General features: G+C 42.9%; 1 protein-coding gene across 3 annotated transcripts in view; it reads right to left on the reverse strand.

Annotated features, from left to right (window-relative positions):
• The window catches only part of DAB1 (DAB adaptor protein 1), a 539,237-nt gene extending 519,621 nt beyond the window's left edge, over positions 1–19,616 (reverse strand). For 2 of the 3 annotated variants that reach the window (XM_068140690.1, XM_068140688.1), the window contains exon 1: positions 19,259–19,616. The gene's annotated coding sequence lies outside the window, so the exon portion shown is untranslated. Of the gene's footprint in view, positions 1–18,763; positions 18,980–19,258 lie in introns of those variants that run through there. The other variant, XM_068140689.1, reaches the window with a different exon arrangement.
• Between the last annotated feature and the right edge of the window lie 215 nt (positions 19,617–19,831).

Raw genomic sequence — 19,831 nt, forward strand, 5'->3', positions numbered from 1 at the left:
TGTGGTTGGTTTTTTTTGATGCATCTCAACAAACACACTGCCAATACTTAGTAGTAATTTCCTACTATGGTAACCAAAGTGGTCTGATGCCTTTGAATTCCTGGACCACTTTAGCTATTTAAACACCTTTTACACCATCCATTTCACTTAACACAAACTGAGGTTCAGAAAGAACCTCTCACTCCAGGTGCATAGGCAGATAAATTAATGTCAACTGAAAGGCAACTGAATCTCTGTGAAAAACCAGTCTCATCACTTGGTCACAGGCACCCAGAGGGGAGTGTGTAACAGCATCAAGGTGCCATCTCCACACTTCCACAATGTGATGATGTGTGACATGCTTTGCTCCTCAGATCTTTCTCACCATAACCTGTTCTGCAACCTCCCCGAGACAGGGGGATTAGCTATGTAACTGGCAGTGGTGTGCACCCAGTGCTGCCCAAGCTGCACACTTATTTTACAGAGAACACCAAGGCCAAGCCACAAAATGCTGAACTACATCAAATAGGCAAACCAAGTTACTAGCTAAAGAAGCCTCAGGGATAGTCTGAATCCCACACAACTCTTTTATAGCTAGGTGGTCTCCCTCCACCTCCAAAGTCACTAAACTATCCCTTATGAAGGAAAGATCACATGAAAGCAAATCACTTAACCGAGGCAACAAAACAAGGATAATTTCTTCTCATTGCAAGTGGACAAACAATTGCTCAATTTAGAACACAATTTGTCAGATTTGGATTCAGGATTATGCCACCAACACCCCACACATGTCCTTCTGACATGCAATTTGAAGTGACCTCTAAGACTTCTAAAAGCCTTGCTAGTTATGATAGATCAAAATAGGCAACCAAAGTCTAGAACAGTCTGGCAAAGAATATCATTCCTAAAGGCTAAGGCCCAGTAAAGCCCCATTTCTGGTTAAGAAGAAGGTGAGATAACCATAGTAGAATTCTCTTAACAGGAAAAGCAAGGTTGACCCCCTATTGGGTATTATGGCCTGTCTCAGATAGTGGTCTCTCCTCCAAGTACTTACTCACTGGGCCAACCTTAAAGGCTGTTACCCAGAATGATAACACATGACCACTCACTGCAGTAAACTCTTGATCCAAGTCCAGCAATTCCACATGAACCCTGATGCATCACTAGTCCTGTGAGATGTTTAGTGGCCATCTCCATTCTGGAAACACGAGATGACATTTCAGTTTTGACACAACACACATACCAGGATATTGTTGCTCTGTGCTTCATTGGAACTTGGGTGAATAGATGGTGCATGAATTGACCACAAACTTGCTTGAACAGCAGCCAGCAGATTTCAGTAGAACCCGTGGACAGGTTTCATTCTACCCAGTATCCCTGCAGTTAAATCTAGAACCTCAGGATTCAACAGCATAGTCCTCCACAAGCAGACCTAAGACTGTAGCTAATGATCTACAGGACAACTCAGTCTGCTGTGATATAGCCCAACAGACAAAACAGTTTGATAAATTTGTTAGAGAGATTTCCCTACTAATCCGAGTTTCTTCCAATAGTTCAACACCCAGAGTAGACTACCTTTGATAAACTCCCAGTCCATGCAGAGAGGAAAGTGGGATGCTTGACCACTAAGGAAATGAGAAGCTAAAGACTACCACGAGGCATCTGTGGGTTGAGCAGAAGGACAAAAATCAGATGGACACACACATCTGGCTTGCAAATACAAGACCAGGAATTCCATCTTCAATTTAAATATTAGTTGAAAAACTTACTAACCATCAGCCTTGTTGCTAATATAATGGACATAATCTTAGAGTCTTCAACCACAAACTTTACTACAGGAAAATGCATTATTAAATCAAATGTGAGCATGCCTCAGAATCTCAACTCCCTTTGTTCCCAGAAGCTGCAAGGATGTATCTGGGCAGGGGGTGGAAAGAAAAGGAGGGGGATTATGAGCAAGATGGTTCAACTGGTTTCTTGTAAATACCATAAAAATGAACACTTGACCATAAACTGTGAATTGGATATAAAGAGAGAAAATAATTCTTAAAGAAATGAGCACTTTAAAGTGTCTCCTGAGCATCAGACTGAAGAAAACATTTATGAATTTTCCATCATGTTGTGAAGCACCATGTCAGGCAGGATCAACCACATAAAATTATTTTGTGACAATACATGTAAATGGTTTTAACATTCTCTGTCCCTCTAAAGCAATAGCAGAGGCCAGCCAAGCCATCTGAGAGTTCAGGACAGTAATAGGGCCTTTGAAGAGATTATTTGCAGGCTAATCCCATATTTTCTCATGGAAGCATTCCACCATTTGAAGTTCCACATTCACATGGCACATTTTGCCTTCCAAAATTACCTCTGAGAGAGCCAGTGAAAAATTATACACTGCATAGACAAGCTTACATCTAAACGATATGCATGTCTAACAGAAATAAATAATTTTCCAGGGGTCCTAAACTCAGCCTTTCCATTTGTGAGTACAACTGCACACAATAATATTTTATGTAAAGGATAATTTATGTGTAAGAATCCATGCATTTCAATCAGACATACACAACTGCCAGGGCTTTCTGTTTGCTCTGTTTGAAAAGTAATGGAAACAAACTCCCCTTTAAAGGTAGCAATACACCTGGGGTTTTTAAAATCTGAAAAGGGATGTATTTACAATCCTCATAATGCTGAAACACCTTCAAAGAAGAATTATCTATCAGAACATGGAATTTTAATGATAGTTGCTTGAAAGCAATCACTGAGAGATGTCCTCAACGTGTCTCCATCCTATGCAGTGCCTTCCCCACAAAACTCTATTTTCTTTATTCCCCATCTATGATTCTCAGGAGTTCAGGCTTCTAACCTTGGTCTTCTAGAAGTCATCCAAGTCTATGAGTCAAACAAGAACTGGTCATAAGTGTGTGTGTCCCAGTGGTAAGTCCAAACACTTCAATGTACCCCATATTCCCACTGAAGGAGGAAACACTGAGGTTAGAGTAATCCCCAAAGTATTTTTTTGATTTAAGAGGAAATAAAACAAAAGCCAAACAGGCACACACAACCACCTTGCTTAGGATGCCAAGAACTGGCCATTTAAATCTTGCTTTAAAGTAAGAAGAAACTGAAACACCAGGAAACTAAGATACAAGAAGATTGATTTGATACTTAGATCAACCCTCTGAAAAAAGGCAAACACAGGTCACCATAGGAAATTTTTCCTACTACCTGTTTAAAATATCCAGATTGGGCAGCAGTGTGACCGTTTTAGTCTGTGCCGTTAAGAAAGGGACAGTTACTGGAACACTCTGACTGACTGTTTTGGTGTAAAATGAAAACAAAGATAAGTCTAAACAAATTCCATTGGTAGATTGGTAGAATGCAACTTTAAATTTTTAACTTTAGTTCAGTTTGAATCTCAGTCAGTTCAGTCTGCCTTTTTCAGTTTGTCTGTTTCGGTCCCTCTGAGCAACAGCTGTTTTCTGTCCATGATGGCAGGTGCTGACCATCAACTAACAGATAAGAAACTAATTCTTGCATATGCTTTGAGCTAATAGAATTTCCTCCTTAATAATTACCTTTTTCTCTCTCTCTAACCCTTCTTGGGAAAAAAGGGAGGAAGGGGGAGAAGGGGGGCAAAGTTGGCAGGAAGCCTCTCTTCTTGGAGGAGGGAAAGGTGTTCTGTATTACGTTCTTTGCTGTAGATTTCTGTATATATTGTAAATATTGTATGTTGTGTATATAATCATCTGCATTTCATCCTGCTTGTAAATATAGCTTATTCATTTCTGCTTCTCCAACTGAGTTAGCCATGGTTTCTTTGTGTGGGGGAGAACTGAACTTTCTCTCACCATCACAAGCAGTAAGTTGCTAGAACCTCAACTGAAACAAAAGAGTTTCAAGTCACTGCAGCTATATCTGGTACAAGGAGTTTGAGGGAGGGATCATCACACAACAGGGTGAGGGAGAGTTAAGACTGACCTGGATTTCATGGATTTGTCCAGTCTGACATGTAATGTTAAAAAAAAAAATATATATACACACACACATATGTGACTGTGAAGCAGTTGTTAGCAAGTCAGGTGTATTTATACACAGCACATCACTGCTAAAACTAAGTCCTGTGGGATGGATAGGAGGCGGCCACTTGCATCCCCCCCACTGGAGACCCAAAGTTATGAGATCTGAAGAATATGAAGAACATCTGAAACCAACCTGAAAACCATACAGGAATCCTCTTCCAAAGCTGCACCACATGACCTTGCAACAGAAAGTTAAACATCATTATTTCTGTCTCACCAGAAGACAGGTTATGGAACAGCAGACTGCGAGCATCATCACAGTGGGCTGAGGAGGTGAATCACATCCATGTGCTCACACCATTGCATTAAACTTCGAAAGCAAGCAAGCAATAACTACAAATTTCTCGACCACCCTTCATTTTCCATCTTGGCATCTCTGTTGTTCTGGTTGCCTCCCTTCCCCACAGAGGCATTGTTAGTCTTATTCTCCTGCTGTTCTGCAAACACCCCTGACCTGGTGCTTGGACACAAAGAGAGCTCAGAGGAGAACACAGGATGACCTGACTCATGGAATACAGATGCCTCTAACAACTTCTGTAACACAAAGAAATGCGATTAATCTCATAATCAAAGGTAAATGTCATGTTCCCATCCCTGGAGATACTCAAGGTAAGACTCAACAGGGCTCTGGGCAACCTGATCTAGTTGAGGATGCCCCTGATGACTGCAGAGGTGGCTGGACAGGATGACCTGTGGAGGTCCCTTCTGACCTAGACCATTCTATGATTCTATATTCAAGGCTTCTCTCCACTAAGCTTTTATCTGTAAAACTCCACATTTTATCACTGAAGAATTTAATTTCACTGCTTCATTCATGGTGCATCCCTGATGCTTGGGACTTTAATAAAGTAACTGGCTTTTGAGTGGGTTCTTCCTGAAGTAACTGAATTTGGGGTTCAACGGCAGGAAGAGTCTCCAAAGTTGCTTTCAATAACTTAATTAAAACCAAAACCCCCCAAAAAAACCAAAACACACACACCAAAATAATACCAAACAACCAAAAAACCCAAACAAACCAAGTTGGGTGAGGCTTTGAGCAACCTGTTCTAGTGGAAGATGTCCCTGCCTATGGCAGGTGGAACTAGATGATATCTTTAAGATCCCTTTCAACCCAAGCCATTCTCTGATACGATTCTATGAAAACAAAACAAAAAACAACTCTACCAAACTTACACCACTTCCTAGATTCTCTTTGTCTCTGTGAGGAGGAGTGCATTAGATCAGATAAGGGATATTAAATGGCCTCTAAGTCTGACAGCAAAGAACAGCTCTAATGGGAGTCCCAAATTGTGCTGCCAGCAATATACTGTACTTACAAAACAGTAACATCAAGATGCCAGAACAGTGCCATGACCTATATTTCCTGCAAACCAATTTTCTTCTTTGTAGGGTGGATGGAAAGAATCCAAGTGCTTCTTAAGTTCCTTTTCTTTCTGCTGGCTCTTTCTGCCTTACCATACACATTCTCCCTATACCAAACTTTTCTGTACCCCCCCCCCCCCAGCACTTAGAGCATGAATTACCTACGGTCTGGTTATGCAGTTATAAACAATAAATACTGCAAAATCATGATTAGGTTGCAATAACTGGGTGGGAACAGAATTGTTTATATCTCGTTTCCCTACTTTTAAGCGATACTAATTCCCTTAGCTGGGAATCTTAAAGAGAAGAGGAGTGCTACAGAGGAATAGAGGTCACAATCTGAGGAAATTCTGTGGGTTTATTATTAATGGGGTATAGCTTATCTGCTGTTGTCAGAGCATGAATGAAAGTTCAGACCTTAGCATTTGCACTCTCAAAACGACAAGTCTGCCTTCCCTCTTACCTTTTACACTGTGGTGTAAGCAGAGGCAATACTAAGCTCAGGTCACAGTGACAGGCCTTGCCTGAGCTTCTAGTAAGGCAGCACCCAAAAACCCCCACATAAATCCACCGCTAGCACAAGGCAAAACCATCACTAAGGAGTGAGGTGACTGGGAGACAGACATGTTTTTTCCCTATTTCTGAGGGAAATGGGTTGCTTGGGTTTTGCACACATGAAGACACCCAAATTTCCAACATTTTTATTTATCTTTTGGGTACTCCCAACCTACAGCAAATTTGCATTCCTTAAGGAGAACATTAAAATTGAGACAACGTTTTTAGAAGACAATATCTCTGCCTGACCTCTTTGACTCCCACTGCCCTGACCTCCAAAAACGATATTTTTGCCGCAGAAGGAGAGCTTCACTCCTGTCTAATACAGACACACAGTGCTCAGTGGTCAACAAACCACCTGAAAACTCATGTTCACCGCCCCATCCCCCTCACAGAGATGCCAAATGCAAACACTCTCCCTCAGGCAGGAAAATGTGGAAAGAGAACACCTGATGCAGCTTTGAGTCCAGAATTGTCACACAGAGCCCTGTTGTGCCACAGCACCACTCGTCTCAGCAAAATTGAAATCGTTCTGTGTCTAACATTTTGAATGATTTCCCAACTTCTCACTTGCCCCATCTGCTCCTCTCAGTTCATTTGGATTTGTTTTAGCCTTTGTGTCTATGGTGGCACCAACAAAACTGCAGCATCACTTCAAGTTCCACAGCGATGGAGCAGTGCCAAGTGAGTCTCAAATTCAGCTTCCTTCAAAAGAAAAATCACTGAAACCCAGGATCACCGTCCCCAGTTTTGCTGTCTCTGCCTTCCTCCAAAATGTGCACAAGCAGCTGTCTGCCTTCAATGTGGAGCTCTAAAATAACATGCCATTTGTAAGATAACCAACATTAAAATGATAAACCAAATCATAAACAGAATCATAGAACCTCCTGGTGGAAAAAGAACTTAAGATCATCAAGTCCAAACGTCACTCAATCCCTCCCTGTATACAACTGTTAGACCAATACAGCAAAGAGCATGGATGCCACATCTCAGCCCCAATTTTACTTCACTACTGGGGCAAATTAGCTAAGAAATTAAGTGACAATTACTTGTGTTCATGCAGTATTTGGTTTCTTTGATGTTAGAATCATAGAATCATTTTTCTTGGAAAAGACCTTTAAGATCATCAAGTCCAACTGTTCTTTAACTCTACGAAGTCTGGTGCTAAACCATGTCCCTCAGCACCATATCTCCATGTTAGGATGGTATTTGTAGGACATTTCCAGTAAAAATAACAGCTACTTTCCAATATTTAAGAAACCAGGATTCTGAAACCAGACACAGAACTTTTAGTTAGGTGAGAAAATTGGTAAACACAATAGGCGAGATACGCACATGAAAGGGTTAGGGGTTGGGAGTTTCTTGTTAAGGCATTATACCAGATAGGCAATCACAGTCCTGCTCCTGAACTTCACCCATCCATGGCTTCAAAAGGGCCTTAAATAGGGTGGAAGAAAGGCATCACAAATAAGCACATGGAAAAACCCACCACAATCTGCCCATACAAGTCTCCATTGAAAAAAACTCAACTCTGATGGAGTAACCAAAAGAAACTAAAAGCCTCACACACACACACTTGTTCATCTTCCCACAGGCTTCAAGTCACACATCACCAGATTAATGAAGGCCCACAAAGGTGAAGTTATTTCAAGGAACCAATTCAAGACATTCACTTCTGAGCTACCAAGGATCTGATATACAGTACTGCACAGAGAAAACTGATGGGGAATAGCACCCACAATAATGTGCAGTGACGCTTTGACCATCATGCTGAGGGGGTCAGAAGTCTCGGCAAACAGTGATCTCAAGTTGCTTTAGATTTACTCCAAAGAAAGGCTCAAGCTCACTGAATTTTAAACCTCTCCAAAACCTTCAAGTACCAAGTAGCAAACACCACAAGTGACTCAACATGGGGCTGGGTTTTGATTTGTAATAAATTTCAGGACATGCCAGATACAGGCTGCCCAGGGAGGTTGTGGATGCCCCCTTCCTGGAGGTGTTTAAGGTGAGATTGAATGATGCCTTGAGCAACCAAGTCTGGTTGAGAGGTGTCCCCGCCTATGGCAGGGTAGTCAGAGTAGATGATCCGTGAGGTCCCTTCCAACCTGGGCCATTCTATGATTCACATAACCATGAACTTCTGCTTTAGCTTCAGTAAAGCACACAGTAAGGGTATCAATGCCTGCCCAGGCTTGGCACTAGCTCCACTAACCTGAATCACTTGGCCAGAACTTCTTACAGCAGCCTCAGTGGTGTATTTTTTAACCAGTGCCCATTCCTCCTTTTCAGTGAAGCTAGTGAAATTTAGCTTTACAGTTCTGAAGATGTGTGTCTATATATCTTTAAAAAGAAGTCACTAACCACACTGCTAGTGCTGCAGCATCCTGAGAGCCAGTCACAAAGTTGAGCTGGTCATGAATTCAGGGAACATCATTCAGTGGTCATTGGAGGCAGAAAGCAAGTTAGCCAGGCAACTGCAGAGCCCAGGGCCCAATCAGATGTGGGAACTGCAGAGGAAGCAAAGGTGAAGAGAACTAGAGAGCCAGCACCTGATATTTTCAAGGTAAAATACAATGTTTGCGACTAAGGTAAAAGCAGGAAGAGATCTCTCACTGGCAAAAAAAAAAAATAAAAAAAAAAAGGGCTGGCTGGCTCCTGTGAAATGCTTTGAAAGGCTGAGGTGTAACTCAGTGAGCACATTCACAAGGGTGTCTAGAAACAGGAGAAGAGCAAATGGTTTGAAGCTGAAGGAAAGTAGGGTTAGGCTGGATCTTAGGAACATGTTCTTCAGTACAAGGGTGGTGAGACTCTGGAATAGGTTGCCCAGGGAGGTTGTGGATACCTCCTCTTTGGGGGTGTTGAAGGCCAGGTTGAATGAGGCCTTGAGCAGCCAAGTCTAGTTGAGAGGTGTCCCTGGCCATGGTGAGGAGGTTGGAATAGATGATCTCTCAGGTCCCTTCCAATCTAAGTCATTCTGTGCTTCTGACTCTGTGATAGTGTTTCTTCAAGAGAGGGAGAAACAAATCAGGATACATATCAAAAGAATGAATTAACTAGCTGTGATGCACACAGCACTCTGCCTCAAAAAGCACAACTGCTTCAGTTTCTGTTGCTATCTGTTGATGTCTGCTGACAGGTAAAAAGTGCTATTCCATTCTCTAATTTGCACTTTTGAAATACAGGCTCTATCATCTCCTTGTCACCATGAAAGCCTTAGCAGCCATGATGTACAGCATCATTCCAACGATGAAATCTTTAGTCAGCTACTGCTTTGTTCCACAACATACTGAAAGAAAAGTTCCTTCAACTAAATGTCTCCAGTCAATTGCAGGATACATTATTAATGAAATTAGAGTGAGAAGAACCTTTTTGTATGTGTAAGAACCTTTTACTAAATAATTCCAAATGGCTCCACTGCACAATTACAGCAAAGTTCAGATGCATTTTAAATGTGGCCATGTGTAAACTCCAGCAGGTATTTGCACTTGGAGTGATAATCTGAAAGCAACAGAGTTGGTAAGAAGTTAAATTATTAATAAACTCCACTCCAGGTCTTCCCACTAACAAATGTCATTGTACTCCAGAACCCTGCACACGGTGACACTCTTGCTACTAGAGCAGTACTTCATTTCTTCAAAATGTGAATGAAGTTACAGGAACAGACAAGCATTTCCTCAGAAAACCAACTTCTTTCAAAGTAAGACAGACAGTTAGAAAGAAAAGTCCTTCCTAGGTCTCCACAGGCAGAATGACCTGGGTAAAATAGAGCCTCCAGAACTAGCGGTGATATTCAGCCTAGATCATTCCTCCCCAGGGAAAACCACCTGATCTCCTGTGATTAGGCACTAGATAACTATAAAGGAAAGATTAAAAATTCAAAGGAAAAGGAAAAAATGCATGATCACACCATATCACCATCATCAAGGATCTGTTCGAGGACTGAGTTGCTCAAGGACTTGACAGTGGTTTCTTTTCACATCTAGGTAACCTGTGCAAATCTGGCTCAAGCTGATAATGATGAAACCTAATTGCAACCTGACAGCTGCTCAGTGGCTTACACAGTGTTGCCCACTCTTAAGATATTATCACAAGTTTCATGATATTTAGCATTCTTCTTAAGCTCCAGTTCCTCAACTCAAGCTATTACCTAGGATTCTCCACTTACAATAAAAATTAATTGGAGTTTCCATCCCATTGGAACAAAGCTTAAAATATGATCTAAATTAAATAGAATGGTTCCTAAACTAATTAAAAAAAAAATAAAAATTAAGCAAAGATTGTTTAAATCTGCAAGATTTTTAAACCTAAAAAGTGATGTTTTAAAAACTGAGCCAGGAGCTTCGCAGCACTGAGCGTCTTACCACAACTCAGCATCCTTCCTCCAACACCAATGCCTGTCTCTTAGAAACAACTTCAACCATCTCCATATGTAGTCCAGCTCAAATACCTTTAACTCAAGAGAAATTCAGGTGACAGCAGGGTAGAGGAGATGGTGTACTATCCTATTTTGGCTTTTGGCTAAGTTCTTCACGTATGCGGAAGAAAGCCCTTCTAGCTTGGAGCAGTGGGCCAGCTGGCCCTGTATTCTGTAACCTTGACTCTTTGGCAGTCACCAAGAGCAGACACATATTGTGATAATACACCGGAACACATTTCCAGCCTCCAGACACTTGTGAACCTGGCATTTCTAATTCAGAAGCCACATCGCCTCATGCAGTACACCCTCAGTTCTACCACAAACTTGCCCAGAAGTTTGTGTGGTTTGTGTAATCGTTTAGCACTCTCACCGTCTCAAGGCGGCGGACAGCTTTCTCTCATACCACCACCTTACATGAAGCATCTTCCTTGTTCTGTATCTGCTGCTTGCTCTTTTTGTTTGACACCCTTTGCTTAATTTATTGGAAAAGACAATTCCTTATTCAGTTCTCTATATGGTTTTCACAGGTCTCTATCTTGAGTGCTCTCCTTTCTGGGATAACCTCCTCCTCTTTCACTATCTTCCTCTGATACTGGGGGGGACACAAAAGCTTTGTGTAGGGTAGCTCAGCCATGCTCAGAAAATAAACATTCAGGTAAAAATCTCTGTTCTGTTTCTGTAAAACAGTTCTTAATTGTCCAACTCAAACCTAGCACACACCCTTTCAAAGCAGGATACTTACCTAATTACTCCACTTTTCTTCCATCTATATTTAGATTTCTGTATACAGAATTCAAATTACATAGCTCAGAAGGAAAATCAGACACTGATGACTAACTGAGACCTAAGTTTGAATCAGGAAAACCTTTAGGTCCACCACCACAAACCAGCAGTCTAGAATTTTGGTCATGAAATGAAAAATCAGTGACACTTCAATCCCTGATATACTGCAACAGCCAAATATGGTAAATATTCATGCAATCCTTCTGTTCTCTTTCTAGACCTTCTAGATTCCTAAGAGGAACCTCAAAACTCATGCAAGAAGAACTGGAATATTTTAAACATTGAGCAGAGCTGACCTTTACATACAACTATTCTATTATTTCAGTTATGTGTAACATATTCATTGTATTTCATTGTAGAGTGAAGGTTTTGCTTTGTAAATACAGCTTCCATTTGCTTCCAAGTCAGTCATGCTTAGTTAATGAAATGGGAAATTTCAACCCACTACAAAATCTCAGAATGGTAGGGGTTGGAAAGCACCCCCAGAGATCATTGAGTCCAGTCTCCCTGCCAGAGCAGGATCACGTAGGGCAGGTCACACAGGAACACATCCAGGTGGATTTTGAAAGTTTCCAGAGAAGGAGACTCCACAACTCCTCTGGGCAAGTTGGGTTAGTGCCCAGTATCTCTGTCAGGCTTTATGAAGATAGTGGAGGTGCTGAAGTTTTCTCTTTCTTCAGCTTTCTCTTCTCAAAATTCTAAGCCAAGCAAGACCTATGCTGCATCAAAATGGAATTACAGTTTGAGAAGCTGGTGATCCTGATGTCCTTATGCTAGGACACATTTCTGCAAACTCTGGCATGCAGTTTTCAATTACATGTCCAGTAACCATGGGGCTGCTGCTGATGGACAGCTTCCATAGAGAACTTGTGATATCACCGTAGTGACACCAGCATCAGCAACAAAAAGCACACTCACAACGCTAACCAAGGCTTGACTCCAACTTAGAGGCCTCCTGTGGACCAAATCACAAAGCCTTTTCTACATGAAAAATAACTTAACTAATATAATTTGAAGCATGAATTTAAGCTCATTTGAAGGGCTGCAAAACCATGTACAGGCACGGTTATTTCAGTACTAAAGTTGCAATTTTCAGTTGAGCTTCAGCCAACTGAAGGTGTTTAAACATTAAATCTATATAAGCCAGTCCTAATCTGAAGGATGTTTCTGATAAGGCCCTGTACCAGCTTAACAGCATAGGGAAAAATAAATCAATTTGAAGTGAGACTTGTTCAGTGATCATGTACATCTCAGACCTATGACTGGAGGGACTTTGCTCTATTGACAGTAATCACACACTAAAACACAAACCTGACATCATCTCTTCACTCACCAGACAAATAAAATTTCACATTGGAAAACAATAATGACAACAAGTTAATGTTTTCAGTAATAAGTTCTCCTCACAAAGAGTACTTGACCTTCATTGTAATTTCCACAAAGCTTGCAGTAAACCACCTGAGTGTGTATAAAATGTAATGAATAAAGAAATACTAAAAATGATGAAATGTTATTAAAGTAGGTCACAATTCAAACAGCACAATTACTGGAAAAATGATGTTTGAAAATGCATCCCTCCCAAGCCTTCTCACACTGATGAGCTACTCTATAATTTATTTTGCCTAACAACAGCTTCTGTCCATATTCTCTCTCTCTTCATCCCCAAAGACTCTATTAATGCAGCCTCATGTGCCGCATGACAGCATAATGCCCACATGAGGCATGAAATGTCACAGATCACAGCTTTACACCTGGCCAACATAATGTATTCATCAAACTCTTTCAAGCAGTGGAAGCATTTGTTGTTATTTTGTGGGTCAAGCCATGCAGAGGCAGATGGAATGGGCACTTTATTTACATGTGATGTCCCTAAGCCCATTCACTTTATTCACGATGGACAAAATCTGTCCTTACAGAGTCATCCAAGAAGCCTTGGACCAAAGACATTGTTATTTTACAAAGATAAGGAAGAGTGGTTTCCTCTGAGTGACAATGAACATTCATTTTGTTCTTTAACACCACATTCCACATACTCTGAACATCCTGAAAAATGGGAAGGTGGGATTTTGATTCACATCCTACTAGGATATCAGGATAATTAAGACCCATCTGTATGTTAAGGCAACTCTGACAGTAACAGAATGATGAGACTCTCTCCAGCACTCACAACTGCCCCAATGAACCCCCACCAGACATTGCCCCAAGTCAAAGTGGTCAGCTTTTTACTTTCAACTAGAAATTCAAGACACATGACTGTCAATACTGGCTTTAGCCATCCTTTCACGGACTACAAAACAACCTGAACTGTTCACAAATACATGAAAATGTAGAACAGAAATTCTTTGGATTCAGAACATAGTATCACTTTACATATTATGTGCATTTTGAGTGATTTGGAAACAGACACTGAGGTCATCATGAGAGTTTGGGGAAAAAATTCGATATAAACAGCAAAAATCTTTGCTTCACTACAAGGAGAGTGTTAACCCTGTTAGCTTTTAATTATCTGTGTTGATGCACACCAGTATTAGTGACACCAGTTGCTTAGAAGTGCAGTCACCTTGTTTCAGCTTACAGGAAAACAATCTCAGGACAGGTCTTCTGAGAGAAAATGGAAAAAAATAAAGGCTCTACTATTACACAGCTCTTCATATTTTGTTAATAAAATTACATATGAAAGGCTGGATGCATATCTAATTTTATCTCTCAGCATCTGCCACTGCTTCATGACCTCCAAGACAGACTGCAAGTACTTGGATAAACAGATTAGCTCAGGAGACAGAGATATCCTCCAGGTTCCCAGAACCATATTTTGGCTAAATCACAACAAAGGCAACATCTCTAAACCTCTAAAATAACATGGAGCTGCTTCTCCCCAAGAAGCACACTGCCACCCTACTACTTTTCCAGCAGTATACCAGAAAGTACTGATATTAAAATGTATTTGGCTTCAAGTTCAGATAGCTAAAAGGAAAATCTTGACTATAGAAAAAATAATACTTTAGATATCAGCTCCCTTCTCCAGAAACACCAGTTTCAGTATCATTTATCGTCAATTCACTATTGACACACAAGTCTTCCATCCACAGGGGAGAAAACCAGCACACTAGAACTTAAGGGAAGAAGGCAATACACCACGGCCAGCTCCATCTCTGAAGGGACTTCTCTATAGGAAGACAAGAGTTATTTAAACTGGAACTGGACTTTGCTATGTTACAGCCGAGAATACAAAGTTCCAGGGAAGGGAGGGACAATAGTGTCACGGCACCTTTACATACCACTCAAGAAAACAGAAAGAAAAAAACAAGTAATGCTGGGTCTCTGGATTTCCTTCTGGCTTAGCAGCTCAAGGTGAAGAAAATCCCTGGACCTGTGGAGTCACAAGGCAGGTGTGCCCACAAAGAGCACTGACCAAAACAACAGAGCCTAAAGGAAGGCAAAGCATTCACTTCATCCTCAGGACAAAGTGAAAGCTCAGGCTTTCAAATGAGGTGCAAAATAGAGCCCTGACCATTCATCGCCATTAGAGATCCCATGGCAATCCCTGCACGAGTGAAAATGTTAACTAACATGTCCTGGCCAATATCCAACTTGGATAATTGCATTCTGCTTCCTAAATTCCCCTTACAGTTTCAATTGGATTAGTTTTTCTTCATCTCTCTTCCCTAAGCCCCTCCTGCATAACACTTCCAGCCCAGAATGGCTGCTGCATTCCACTCCTGAGATGCCTGAGTTAGCAGCATTGGGCAATCCCAACATACATTTTGTATACATGAGTCAGAGAAAATGCTCTGTGAGCCACTGCAATACCCTCACCGAGGTGCATTTAACTTTTCAAATGAGAAATCCCACTGATGCTAGTAAGATTTTTTTTTCTCCCCTAATGCTTTGCCCTGCAAGGAAGAGCGAATGAACCAAACCCAGCCTCCTGCCAGTTTGAGAAGTCCTTCACTGAGCCACATCCTCAGCAAATGCAGTGGCTCTGACTTCACCAGAACTCTGCTATGTTAAAACAGGAGTAAATATTCATAGAGTGTTTTTCCACTAAGTCGCTCATATTTAAAGGTTGCAAGAATCAAGAAGCTGGCTGCTAAATGCATCAATCTGTGGATACAAAAGAGGAATATTGGAAGGTGCTCTCCTTGCTTTTAACTGGCTTGCACAATCTTCCTGCAATTTTAAAAGGGAAGTTGAAGGTCCTTTAACTTGGCAGACTAGTGAAAAAAGATAGTACCGTGAAATGTGAATCTCCTGTTGTTGGTTATGTCTATGCTACTCTAAGTACTCACAATACTATGGAGGCAAACTGCAAAGTCCAGACACAAAGCATTTTACCAAGCAGGAGGAGCAAAGGCGATTTATGTGCATAAAAGCAAAAACTGACAAGCCTTTGATTTTCTTGCAGAACAATCCCAAAATTACTTTAAAGACTGCTTAGGGTTTTCACCACCTGCATATCCTGTAATATGACCATTTTATCCAATATGCTCTTTTATAGACTCCTTGTAAGGGGTCATTTCCATTTGCTATCCAGGTTACTCAAAAGGCTACATCCCCTCTTCCAAGAGCACTTGGCAACAGTTGAGAATGGCTTGTTTTCATTTCCAGCCAGCTTCTGCACCCTGGTAAAGTGTAAAACCATAAACATGCCACCTACTTCATTTTTTAGAGCTTCAGTAGTAGAAGAATATCCTTAAAAGTCTGAGAGCACAATTGCAGCAGCCTGCAGCCAGATCGAGAGGGAACAAAGAATACACTCATTGTGGTATTTCCTCATGAGTATCATAACCCTCCTCTCTTCTTCCATGTAGACACTGAACTCAGTAGGTGTCACTGTGAAAGCACCCCTATTTGCCAGCTCCAGGCTGTGTTAGCAGCAACATCACACCCACTGCCCTACACCAAGTGTGGGAGGGAGCGATATGGGACCTCTCTGTGCATCCTACTTCAGTGGCAAACACACCTAGTACTAAGGTATGGAACTACAGTGAAAGTTGAGGTTGGTGCAAGAGGATGAATAGTAGGCATAAACATGACTAGGCTCATCTGATTAGCATATACAGATCTGCAAAGGAATTTTATGCCAGAATTAGATGGTTAGAGAAACACAGAGTACGTTCCTGATCTGCAGGGCACATATGAAATCAGTAAGAAGAAAGCTGACTGTTATAAGTGTCTGACTCAACTTTTGTGCTGCTCATGTACTACCATTCCGGGTACCAGTCTTGACTCTAGCTCAGCTGACATCAACTCAGGAAACAATACACATCCTCAACCATACATTCATCTGTTCCCATAGTTTTCTCTCAAGTGGAGAGATGGGCTGGAGCTAGAGGATGCTGAAGTTTAAATCCTTCGGGTGTGCAGCGCTCCAGATTACCTGGAATTTCTGCAGCAAGGCCAGGACTGAAAGCTTAGTCCTTTCACTGCAATTGAATTTCAAAAGTGTACAACTATTCATCCATGGCCTCAGTCTCACAAACAACCTTAAAAAAAACAGGACTGGAGTAAGATGTCTCTTTCAGCCACTCCTCCCTTCCCACTTCCACATTTTTTTGCACACTCCTGTCTGGAGTGGAAACATTAGCATTACCGTGCCCTGAAACATCACAATCGACAAAAAATTAGCATGACTACAGGAACAGAAGCTTTGGATTAGAGAGATCTAAAACTGGAAGGATTTCCATCCCCGCCCCTCTGCATCCTGACCAATCCTTCCAAAACCTGACTGTAAACATTTTAATTCTCTGTCAGCTTGCTGGAGGAAATCATTAGAGAGGCAGAATTAGAGAGCAGCGGGTGCAGCTCTGCAATAAGCATCTGTCAGTCAAGCAGGCATCACCCCAGTCACCCCAAGCACTTCCAGCCTCCAATCCAGGAGAAGAATGCTGGACACAGAGGGCATGCTTGAGCATTGATTGAGTGACGAGGCCAAAGCTGTACTTCAGCCAGATATGTAATTTTGTATTTATTATTTAAAACAAACAGAGCCACTCTCTCTCCCCGTCTCTGGTTCAAGCAGTTTATACATTTAATTCAATTTTAAGAGATGCGTGTTTGTTTACTAGAGCAAACAAAGAGAGTAATGAAGAGTTGCAGTTAGAGAGAAGCAACCTGCTTGTCTCCTAGTCGAAATTAAAATTTAGCACCAAACATTGACTTTGGAAGGTAAGCAGCTTAGTTCCACTGCTGCTTTTCACACCTTCCAAGTACGCGCCAGAGAATTTGGCGCCAGATCGCTGGATGCACGCTGACCTAACCTGAAGCTCCAGCAGTGCATCCCTCAGAAAACAACACCTCAGCTCTTGTAGGGTTCCTCAGGATAAACCTTCATCACTCAATTTGCCAACACCAACAACCACAGGAATCTTTTTCCCTTTTATCTCTAGTTTCCCTTGCCTTCACTCCTTGCAGCATCACAAATAGAGTAAGCCATACAGGGAAGAGAATGATGGTTTGGTGTCCTACTGCACTCCAGTTGGTTAATAGATTCAAGCAGGATAACTCAGCAGCAATTAAAGGAAGAAAGAAAGGGCAGAAAGTAAAGAAAAATGAGGTGAACCTGTTGATAAATAAATAAATAGAATTAAACCATTTGGTTTGGAACTTTCCACTTTTGAGATCCTTGGTTTAGATCCACCACTCTCATGAATACCTACCAGCAGTTTAACACAATTAAAAAAGAACAGTCAGTTCAGCTCAGATTCCTTAAATTCAACATTGTTATCTCCTGTAGAACTACTGAAGTCTACTGGAAACATAGCTGCAGCATTTGAGGGTTATTTGCTCCAAGGACCTTTTTAATATGGCTGTATTGTTAACACTGCAGTGCAAAAACCTCTCCAATCATATTAAAAGAAATTTAGCTCAGAAACAGAACTTGTGGACAATGAAAAATACATTTGCTTCAATTTGCACTCATTTAATAACAGCATTATTTAACAGTATCAGTTAAAATGACTCCTCAGAAGACAGAGCAGTGCACCTCTTCTCATGAAGACTCCCAGGGCACCAAAATGAAATTCATTTCTGCAAACATTCAAAGCAGCAAGCAGCACCAGAAAGGCCACATTTAACAGAGAGAAAAACAGTTTGTGACCGATCAGAAAGAACAGACTCTCTCTGTATCCCCCCTCCCTCCATTTTCACTTTAAAGATGCCACATATTTCAGTGATCAAAAAAATATTTTCTTCCACTGGAAGTATTTGTCATGACACTTGGATTTTCATTTAAAAAAAAGAAAATGAAGCTCCCATTCAATTTGCACACATAGGAAACAGCTACTAAAATCTGGGAGCACACTGTCTCCCATCACTAATCAAACCCCATAGATCGTGCATAATTGTTTTCTTACAAGGTTATGCCTAATTGGCCACTAACCTGACTGATTAATCACCTACATTAAAAGAAGGCGCTGACAAAAAGACTGAAGGACAACAAAATATTTATTCGGGTTGCAAATATTAACCCAAGAGGGGCCAAGCTGGTTCCAGTCGCTGCTGACAGGCTGCGCAGGCAGAGAGACTGGAAGGAGAACCCTGCTCAAGAGCCACACACACACAGATAAGAAAGAAACCGGTGTCTCACGTTCATCCCCACTACGGCCGATGAGTGGATGCTCACTACAGCTCTAAGTTGGCTTTGCCCGGCTCTGGAAGCGTTAAATTATTCCACAGGCCCCCGAGACGGCGGGTTCTCCGCGCAGAGCCGCGGCTCGCATCTCCGCTCTCGCACGTCCCACCCGCGCAGTTCTCGTCGACTTCTCCGCTGGCTGCCAGACGCTGAGGCACCGGGCTGCCTGGGCATCCCTCCCCCGCCTCCTCGGCGGCTCCTCCGCTGCCGCCCGCCAGCGCCTCCCTCCCGACGTACAAAACTTTGCGCTCAAGTCCCGCCGCTCCTCCGCGCTTTGCCCCTCCACGAGGGTGCGGGCCAGCCCCTGCAAAGCAGGGGAGCCGGGACACACCGCCCCGGGATGGAGAGGATGCGAGGAGCCCAGGGGCAACTCCTGCCGCGCAGCCCCGCGTCCGCTCCCGCGCAGCCCCGCGGTTCGTTCCACGGCTCTCCGCTGCTGCCACCTCCTACCTGCAGCCGGCGCCGCTCCCAGCAGCACCCCGCTCACCATCCTCCTCCTCTTACTCCTCCAGCGGCGGGGAAGGGCTGCGAGTCCCCGACCCTTCCCTTCCTTCCCCTGCGCCGGCGGAGGTGGCTCCCCGGCGAGCAGATCCGCGGCGCTCCCCGCGCAGCGGCAGCCCCTCGGCGGCGGCAGCACCGGTCCCCCTGCAGCCACCGCGCTACCGCATTCCCCCTAATAGCGGGGCGCGCCGCCACCGCGCCTGGGAGCCCCCCAGCCCCACCCGGCTCGGCCCCGGGGCAAGAAGGCGGTGCCCGGAGGGGTGTCATCGCCCCCAAACACCAGCACCGGGTACCTCCGGTGGCAGCGGCTCCCGTTCTCCGGCCTTCTCTCATGGGCTCTGCAGGGAGCGGAGGGAGGGAGAGTGAGGGGCCAGCGGCTTCCAGCTCACTGTTGGCCCGGCTTTAGCCCCCCAACCCCACCGACCTCCGGCAACACCTTTCTCATGCTTCCTCTTACCATTGTCTGCTCCCCAGGCTGCGGGAGGCGATTGGAGAGCAAGCTGGAGAGAGTCAACACGGCAC

Source organism: Melanerpes formicivorus, unplaced genomic scaffold (assembly GCF_026170545.1).
Source record: "Melanerpes formicivorus ecotype bairdi unplaced genomic scaffold, bMelFor1.0.p_v2 SCAF_7, whole genome shotgun sequence".
Lineage (NCBI taxonomy): Eukaryota > Metazoa > Chordata > Aves > Piciformes > Picidae > Melanerpes > Melanerpes formicivorus.